Genomic DNA, 9,896 nt, shown 5'->3' on the forward strand with positions numbered 1-9,896 from the left:
GGCTGGATCTTCAATTTTGAGCCTGAGGCTTTATCCTCCGGCTTTTTCTTCAGGTTGGATTCTGATTCCTTCAACTTCTGGACATTGGCTTCAGCCTCAGCCATTTTTTGTTTCAGCTGTTCCATTTCCAATAGTTGTTGCTTCGCGGCAGCCAGTTGTTGTTCAACACTGTCTCCGGTCATTTTAGATAGGGTATTTGTTTTGTTTGAGATTTGCTTTTGGTTATTTTTGAGCTAGATGCCTCACGGTGGGCGCCAATTATTTTAGCAAGATGTTACGCGGATGTATTCTCTTGCCATGGAATATTTTGGAGGGTGATCTAACTCAATAAACAATGCATGACTAGTATGAAAAATAAGTAAAGAATAAGCAATAAAATGAGACACAGAGATTTATACGTGGAAAACCCTGGGAATAAGGGAAAAAACCACGGGCACCAAACCAGGAGGGATTTTCACTATAGTTTTGTCTATCCTGACAGGGAATAAGTGTGTCGGGCTACTAATAAGTAAGAACGTACGTAGAATTGATTAGAGTGTTTACAATAAAGTGAGTGTAAGTGAGTAAGTGATTGATCTCTTTATGTCTTATTTTCCTTTGCTATTTATAGTAGCCTTTTTTTATCCTTAACGGCTCCTGAACCGTTAATATGGACGTTCCTGGTTAATAGGCCTTGTGCCCTATTTACCCGAAAGTAGGTATTTGACCTTGCAACTGCTTATCCTCACTTTTTGCTTGGTTGACTGCTTCTTCTCTTTTATAGGCTTGTAGAATAGGTCTTCCGTGAAAGTAGAAACCACTTCATTGCACTCTGATTGTTGCCTGACGTATTCAAGTGGTATCCAATGCATGCTAGGTATGTACATTCTTCTGGGCAGGCAGGATATTGACCCCTGTCCTGCTCTTCCCTCCTGGCTGGTGACAGCATCTGTAGTGGGTACTTGGTTTTGGGTTGCCCCTGCCCCAGCTGGCCTGATAGTTGTCGCCTGGCATTTGTCTGATCCGGCAGGACAAATCTTGGTCCAACACAGGTATTTTGAAATCAATGTAATCTAATTCCAATATTTCTATTACACCATAATATTGCATTTTTCCCCAAGTAAGATGTTTATCTTTTGAACTAGCAAAGTACGTCGCCTCAAAATCAGAACAAACAACACTATTTTGCATTGTGCTCAACTCATCTTGCGCACGGTGTAAAAAGTATATCCATTAATGGCAAAACCACTATAAAAGGTTGCTCTCGCATTTGGACCTAAGCCGAGATGTAGTAACCTAGGAGAGTTATCATCACCATACTGATTCTTATAATCTGAAACAATATTCCTAAACCACTCTCCAAATATCTTGTTATGCTCGTTTGCAATCCACATCTCGCTCTTAGTTGGGTAAACGTCTTTGAGCTCATCTTGATGCTGCTGAATATAAGGTTGCACCTCATCATCGTTGTGAACCACGTACGTATGTGCTAAATGCAACATGTCACGTGTCACAATTTTTTCAACACGACCCCTAATGCCTTTTCTCGCCATCCAGTCACTATGGCGATTCTTAGGAATTCCAATTAACCCGTCACTAGAGAGGTGCGTGTAACAATACGCAATAGCTTCATCGATAATAGCACGCTCAACAATACAACCTTCTGGCTGATACTTATTAGATGTGTAGTCCTTGTACACTTTAATCAATCTTTCGAAAGGATACTGGTATCTCAAGTACACGGGGCCAAGATACAAAATCTCCTTAACTAAGTGAACAGTCAGGTGTACTATGATAGTGAAGAACGAGGGTGAAAAATACATTTCCAACTGACAAAGAGAGGTGACAACGAGGTTTTGCAAAGACTCCGCGTCAGCGGAATCAATAACTTTCTCACAAATAGACTGGAAGAAGACACAAAATCTAGTTAAAGCATATCGTACCTTATCAGGCAAAATGGACCGAATAGCCACAGGTAATAACAGTTGCATCAAAGTGTGACAGCCATGCCACTTTAACCCAATGAATATAAGGTCCTGCATCGACACAAGGCTTCTGATATTCGACGAATAACCCTGTGGCACCATAATTCCATTCAAGCATTCACAGAACTGTTTTTTCTCATCCCGTGAAAGAGTAAAAGCTGTTGGCGGCAAAAATGTACGATTACCTTTCTTCTTTGGTGCCAACTCCGGCCTAATACCCATCACTGTCATATCTTCCCTAGTTGCTTTGTTACCTTTTGTTCTGCCGGGAACATTCAAGAGGGTGTTGGTAATATAATCATAGACATTTTTCTCCATGTGCATGAAATCGAGGCAATGCCTGACCTCGAGGTCAGGCCAATATGGAAGTTTATCCAAGAATATCGATCTTTTCTTATACCCACGGGTAGACAATTTAGAGCCCTTATCTCAATTTACTTACTTTTCTCATAAACTTCATGCCCATTAAAAATCTTATGACTCGCACGAGGATCGGCGTACCCATTAAACTCCTTCTGAAGCTTACGATAGGGATGATCACGACGTAACCCCCTACGATTTTCCATGTACACATGCTTGCGAGAATGATTCAAGTATTTGATACAATATCCTCTCCACACAATGGTCAATCCTCTTTCTCAGCACAGTATGTCCAAAAAGGTCACCATAAGTGGGATAGTCATGTATTGTACACAACAACATCGCTCTCAAATTGAAAGTGTCATTCTTATATCCATTTAATACTTCTATCCCACAATCCCCACAAAATTCGCAAATCATCTAGAAAAGGTTCCAAATAGACATCTATATTGTTTCCAGCTTGTTTAGGGCCAGAAATTAACAACGACAACATCAAATACTTTCTTTTGTTGCACACATGTGGAGGTAAGTTATAAATAGACAACACTACTGGCCAAGTACTATGTTGACTACTCATGTTTCCGTGTGGGTTCATTCCATCAGTGGACAGCGCTAGACGTAAGTTTCTAGGTTCATTGTATACCATCTGCCGGGTGTCTTAGCTTTCCATCATTTATTCTTCCAGTTTTATGCCAAGTCATCATACTTGCATCTTCGAATAAATCCTTATGAATCTTGGTATTATTGGAAAATACCACAACACCTTGGTCAGGATCCCTTCCATATCCTTATAACGCAACTAAAAACACCGGACAGTTTGTTAAGTTTCGATATACCTTTCAGTACAATAGGCAGTCATTTGGACATGGATGTATTTTCTCATATTTCATACCCACTCCTCTAATCAGTTTCTTAGCCTCATATGTTCTAACAGGAAGAACATTACTAGCTGGAAGCAAGTCGTTTATCAAGAGTAATAAACTGATGAGACACGTGTTGCTCACCCCATTTGCCCCTTTGATATTATACAACTTCACCAGAGCCGACATTTTAGTGTACTTAGAACCGGGGTACAAAGGCGCTTCAAACTCTTGCAACTTCTCATACAGGTTGTTTAGGTCATCCAAATTAGTGTCATCACCTACATCTTCAAAAGCATTCGACTCATCATCTTTCTCTTCATTCAACTTGTCACCCGTATCAATGCTAGCTTCAGATGTACTACCCATGTCTGCTTCCAACTCAACAAACTCGGCATCACTCAGCCTTTCGTATTCTGCACCTATCCCCTCGTCATCATCTTCTTCAAAACTATCCTCTTCCTCTAATGATTCCCCATGAAAAATCCAACGGGTATAGGATAGACTAAAACTATACTTTTATAAGTGAAATTTAACGTCCATAAAGGCCATGTACCTAATATTACCGCATCTTTCACAAGGGCATGGAATACTAGAAGAACCTTTAAAAATTTTCAAAACGAATTCATAAAATTCAGCTAAGCCATCCTTATAGTTGGGGTCACTCTTATTTGCATCAGTCATCCAAGTTCGAGGCATATATCTACATTCATAAGATATACGTTCATTAAAGATAATGGGTATGGAAAAGTAGCCTAGCTTGTTCTTTATGTTCTTCATTCGTTTTCACATATATGTAATCGAATAAGCAAACTAATAAACGCAGAAAAATACACTAAAAAATCATCTCCACCACAATAATTAGAATAATCCTAAAACCATATCTAAATAAAGAGAAAGAACAGACAAAACGTAGGTTAAAGAAAGACATGCATAGACGATGAGAAAGAGACGACGAAAACAGTGACGTAGATGACAGAAGAAAAACAAACAACTATTGATGAAAAAGAAACAAAAACAACTATTGAATTTTACCCATCAAACAAATAATCAACAACATCAAAGAAACCAAAACAAAAATATAAAATATTTAGAGATATACCTAATGATAAAGAGAAAGATACGATGATAAAGAGACGATGAAAACGACGACAACAGTGACGGAGATGATAGAGCAACGGCGGCGGAGAGTATTGACTGCGAGGGAGAGTGTCGATGGTGAGGGAGAGTGTGCAGGTATTTGTGAGTTTGTGTTTGTGTTCGTGTTCGTGTGGTATTCTGGTGTTTGTTTTTGTTTTTCTATATACTGAATGTATTGACAACAGTTTTATATATTATTAACCGTTGTCAATACTATTGACGATGGTTCTAACAAAGAAGTCATTGTTATTACTTTCATTATTGACAACGATTTTTAGTTATATATCCGTTGTTATTAGTATTGACAACGGTTACATAAATTAACCATTTTTATTATATTTCACTGATTTGCGCCAAAATAAAATAACCTAAATAACAACGTTATTACGTATTATGCGTTAAACCGTTGTTATTACTTCATTAATGACAACGGTACTTATTTACCTAACCGTTGTTATAAGTAATTACAACGGTTATTTCTTTTGTAACCGTTGTTATTACTTTTCACTGAATTCCGCAAAAATAAAATAATCCCATTAATAATGTTATTACATTTTTGCGTTAATATGCGTTGTACAAGGGGCGTTGTTATTGCCTATTTTGGATGTGGAAAATCGGTATATCCACGGGATGCTTTGAAAAAGGAGTCGCCCATATGGAGTTTTCTCGACAGCTTTAGTCGGACTTCGATTTAGTGAGAATATAGCAGACAAAAGTGCGAAACCCCAAAATGAGTAAGGTAATTCAGTTTGACTCATCATGGATCGAACTACATCTAATAAAATTCGATTCCTTCTTTCAGCTACACCATTCAATTGTGGTGTGCCTGGAGGAGTCAACTGTGAAACTATTCCACAAGCCTTCAGGTGATTATCGAAGTTGTTACTTAGATATTCCCATCCACGATCTGATTGTAAGGTTTTAATCTTTCTTTGAAGTTGGTTCTCTACTTCATTCTGAAACTCTTTGAATTTATCAAAAACTTCACTTTTATGTCTGATTAAGTAGACATATCCATATCTACTAAAATCATCAGTAAAATTGATGAAGTAGTCATAACCACCTCTAGCTCGTGTACCTTTTCCAGAGAAAGGAGTACGAGTCATTTTGCCAAGTAAACAAGATTCGCATATTCCATAAAGATTCAAAATCAAATGGCTTGAGAACTCCTGTGGACACAAGTCTTTTTATACGCTTCTCGTTTATATGTGTTGGGGCTGGTGTCCTCTACAGTTAGTGCAATAACATTTAAATCTCTAAAAGGATCAAAGGGTATACTTTTGTATTATTATCAGTTGGTCCACGTTTATCAATAACGGTTGGCTTGCTAGATAAGTTTGACGTTATTGTCATACAGATGGCGGTGATCAACTGGTCCCTAAAAGTCACACCTATAGGATACGTTTGAGAGATGTGACGGTATGAAAATACAGTCATGTTGATGCCAAAGTTGACTAAGCAGTTAGTCGGAGTCATTGACTAATAATTAGTCAAACGCGATGTTGAGATGATTATTTGATACGGATTAAATAATAATGGCTAAGGCGAATTAAGCAGTTAATTCGTAAATTAAATATAAACGATTATATTTAATTGATGTATATTGAATTAATTATACAATATTGTCTTTGTCGGACATGTATTAATATTTCAACTAATCCGTATTATTACTTGATGTTTTAATAACCGATAACCGATGACGACTTATAATAAAAGCGTGTCATATACATTTAGCATTTTTCGAGCCGGACCACGAGGTAAAATTAAGAGGAAGTGGAAGCCCACTTCCCCATGTAGGCTCATGGTTGGCCGAGCAACAAAAGAGAGGCACTCTCTCTTTTGTAACCTAATCATCATTCATTTGAAACAAAACTAGGGTTTTGAAGAGCAATTTTTCTCTAAAAACTCAGATCTCACATCTAAAAACTCACAAGAATTCTCTCAATATTGCAAGGCAATTAGAGAATACATTTCTAGCACAAGGGCATAGTCTCAGACGGTCTTGGGTGTATCGATTAGGAGAAAATCTACTTTGATTTCTGTTCTTATGCCGCATCTCAAAGGACCCGAGGTTATTTCTTATGCTTTATCGTTTCTTTGTTGTTTTTCGTTTATGACAATAAATCGCATATTAAATTTACGTTATAGTCCTATAATTTAAGGGTTTTATACGGATATTACCCCACAAGTGGTATCAGAGCGAGGCCACGTAAATATTTCTATGTGATTTTCATCAAACGAATTTGAATCGACATTTTTTTTTCCTTAAAAACCGTGCGGCAGCCTCTCGGCAGAAATTTTTTTTTGCACTCGGCTGTTTGCGTTTTTTTTGTCTTGGGAACCGTGTCCAGTTTACACGGTTGTAGTTGTTGTTGTTTTGTTTCTTGAAAACCGTGACAAACTTTTACCGTCTGATCAGACGATGTTTTGTTTTCATTTTGTTCTTTGCATATTGTAATTTTAATCGATAATTATTGCAATATGTTAAAGTTGTATCAATTGTAGTTTCAATTCTATACGGATTAGGTTAAATTGCAATTGGTTTTAACAAATCGATCTTGTTTTGTTTGTTGAGGCTCTCGTTTTTTGTACCGCTGGATTTTTTTTTTTTTTTGCCTTTTGCGCTCTCGGCAATCAGCTTCAAAATAAAAAAAAACAAAAAAAAAAATTTTGGTACTGTTCACGGTCAGACGTGAAGAAAAAAAAAAATTTAAGTTTTTTTTTTTTTTTTTTTTTGGCCTTAACATGTGCATAATACGGATTTTATGCATTCGCTTGATAGTGAAACGGTTCACTCACGTACCATTTAGTTATTTTAAAGCGATTTAAAGTAACGGATTGTAATGAATTAAAATTAAGTTGATTAAAGCGGTTTTGTCACATAATTTTAATTATTAAAGGTGGTTTGGATAAATTTAACATAATTACGGAATTATGTCACGAATAAATTTTATTTTAGTTGATGCATTTTATTTATCGTTATTTTGAATGTTTTGAATGCTTACATTACGTATTTATTTATTTTTACAAACGGTTGTAACTTAGTGTGGCCTTAGTAGAACGTGTTACCGTAATGATGGAACACGGTCTTGGTTGTATTTTGAGATCTCGTATCTCCATTTTGTTTTTTCCTTTGTAATTACAGTTTTTATTTAGAATGTAAATAGGTTTATTTTTGTAAATTTTAATTGTAATTTTGAGAAGACCAAAGATGGAGATCGGATGCTCACTCCCGCTGCATGTACAAAGATGGAACATCAAGACAAGCTTCTCGGGTCCAACGGTGGATTCCAAAGTTGTATTATGTTCTTTTTACTAGGATAGGCCACACTAGGAATTTTTACTTACGTTTTTGCATTCTTTTATTTATTTTATCGTAACGATAGATTGCATCATATTCCGCCTAAAACCAAACCACCTAATAATTGCATGAAAACTGACTCATATAGAGGTCACGCGTTAGTTTTCTTTGACATTCTTATGTCACACGATCTATTTTAAGCCATCACCTAAATTAATTCATTCACGTAATGCTAGTTTTTCGTTCACTTAAAATGAATTAAAACTAAGTTGATGGGATCTTCCTCGTATAACCAAAAATTGAGAATAGTCTTTATAGGTCAAACTCCAATGAATCCCTTCTTCGTCGGTAGGCATAATATGACCCCTTCTACGTCGGGTAAGTTGGAACTGATTGACTTATTTTATCTCAACACTATGGTCACTCGTACGATCCTGTGATTATGGTGGACTATAGATAGGATTTACGGAAATCTATCGACCAAGAGTTCTTACGGAAGAACTAGCTAAACAGTTGGCTTATCAATTTACGGAAATTGAGTCTTGGGATCACTTGTATTATTCTTGAGGGAGATCAATTATGCAAGTGCAATGAGTCTACACGATTAAAATGAATTTTTAATAGACTTAAATCACCTCGATGAGTTGCTTATTTCGTTTTGTTTTTCCTTTCTTTTGCGGTGTAGATCACGATCACTTAAACTGCTAATAACAAAATGGCTGGCCGTCTTGACGACCCAATGCCAAGTGCCACATTGGACCGTGAGTCCTGGCTTCGGATCTTCATGAATCGGATGAATCACCAACTCGATCAAGAATGATGGATCAAACTTGATCGACCGGGAGGCGGCATTACGGAATGCTTCCGCACCGACGGAAGCTCAAATTTCTCACAGAGCCCATCCCGTCAAACCCAGGTCCCACGGCCGGAGCTAACGAGATCGCCAAGTATAACGATTTCGTCATGGAAGCGGGTGCGATTAAAAACGTACTCATTTTTGCAATGGAATCCAATTTGCAGAAACGCTTCATAGCCCAAGGTGCAAACAAGATTTTCACCACGCTCACCAAGGAATTCTGAAAGCACCGAGAATCGTGACCTATGAGCATACCACTCGCTTCTTTGATGCGAGACTCGAAGGGCCAACTGAAAGAGGCCACACATTCTCAAAGATGATTGAGAATGTCGAGAAGCTGGAGACGCTTGATTGTAAAATTAGCGAGAACATTGTGATTGACCGCATGCTTCATTCACTCCACGATGGTTTTGCGCTCTTTAGAGCGAATTACTATATGAATGATTTGAAGAAAAGTCCCCATGAATCGCACTCCCTTCTCGCATGCACCGAGAAGGACATGAAGTTTAGTGGGAGCATGAAACAGGATGTTCTCGTTGTGTCAAACAAGGGCAAGGGTAAGGGCAAAGCTCAGGCAGACATAGCGGTAGGTAAACCGAAGTTCAAGAAGTCGGGATCAGGTAAGAGTGGGCCTGTTGAGGCAAGCAACTCATCAGGCACGACAAAGAGCAAGACCGAAAACATGGAATGCCATCATTGCCACAAGACTGGGCATTGGAGGCGTACATGTCCTGTCTACCATGAGGACATAAAAGCAGGTCGTGTTAAACCTGTTGGTATATTTTCTTCCTCTTCTACTTTTATTCATATGATTGAGATTAACCACGCAAGTTACGGAACTTGGGTACTAGATACTGGTTGTGGTTCTCATCTGTGTAATCATGTGCAGGGGCTCCGAAACATCGAACCCCTCGTAAAGGGTGAGGTGGACCTGCGTGTTGGGAATGGAGCACGAGTGGCTGCCGTCTCAAGGGGAACATATGTGATCCAGCTTCCTAGCGGATTTGAGTTATTTTTATATAACTGCTATTATGTACCCAGTCTTTCCAAAAACATTATTTCAGTTTCTGCACTTGACAAACTTGGTTTTTCATTTGTAATAGAGAATAATTCTTGCATTTTCTCATTACACGATATGATTTATGGCAAGGCAGTCTCCATGAACGGAATTTATGTTTTCAGACCACCGAAATATTACACGTAATGAATAAGAAGTTAAAGGTCGGTGACAAAGATCAAACATACCTATGGCACTGCCGTATGGGACACATTAATGAGAAACGCATAAAATAGCTCATAAAGAATGGAGCTATCTCGGCCTTTGATTTTCAATCATTTGGCACGTGTGAATCATGTCTCATCGGTAAGATGACTCGTATTTCCTTCAAAGGTGTTGGAATGCGCGCTGCTGACCT

Source organism: Silene latifolia, chromosome Y (assembly GCF_048544455.1).
Source record: "Silene latifolia isolate original U9 population chromosome Y, ASM4854445v1, whole genome shotgun sequence".
Taxonomy (NCBI): Eukaryota; Viridiplantae; Streptophyta; class Magnoliopsida; order Caryophyllales; family Caryophyllaceae; genus Silene; species Silene latifolia.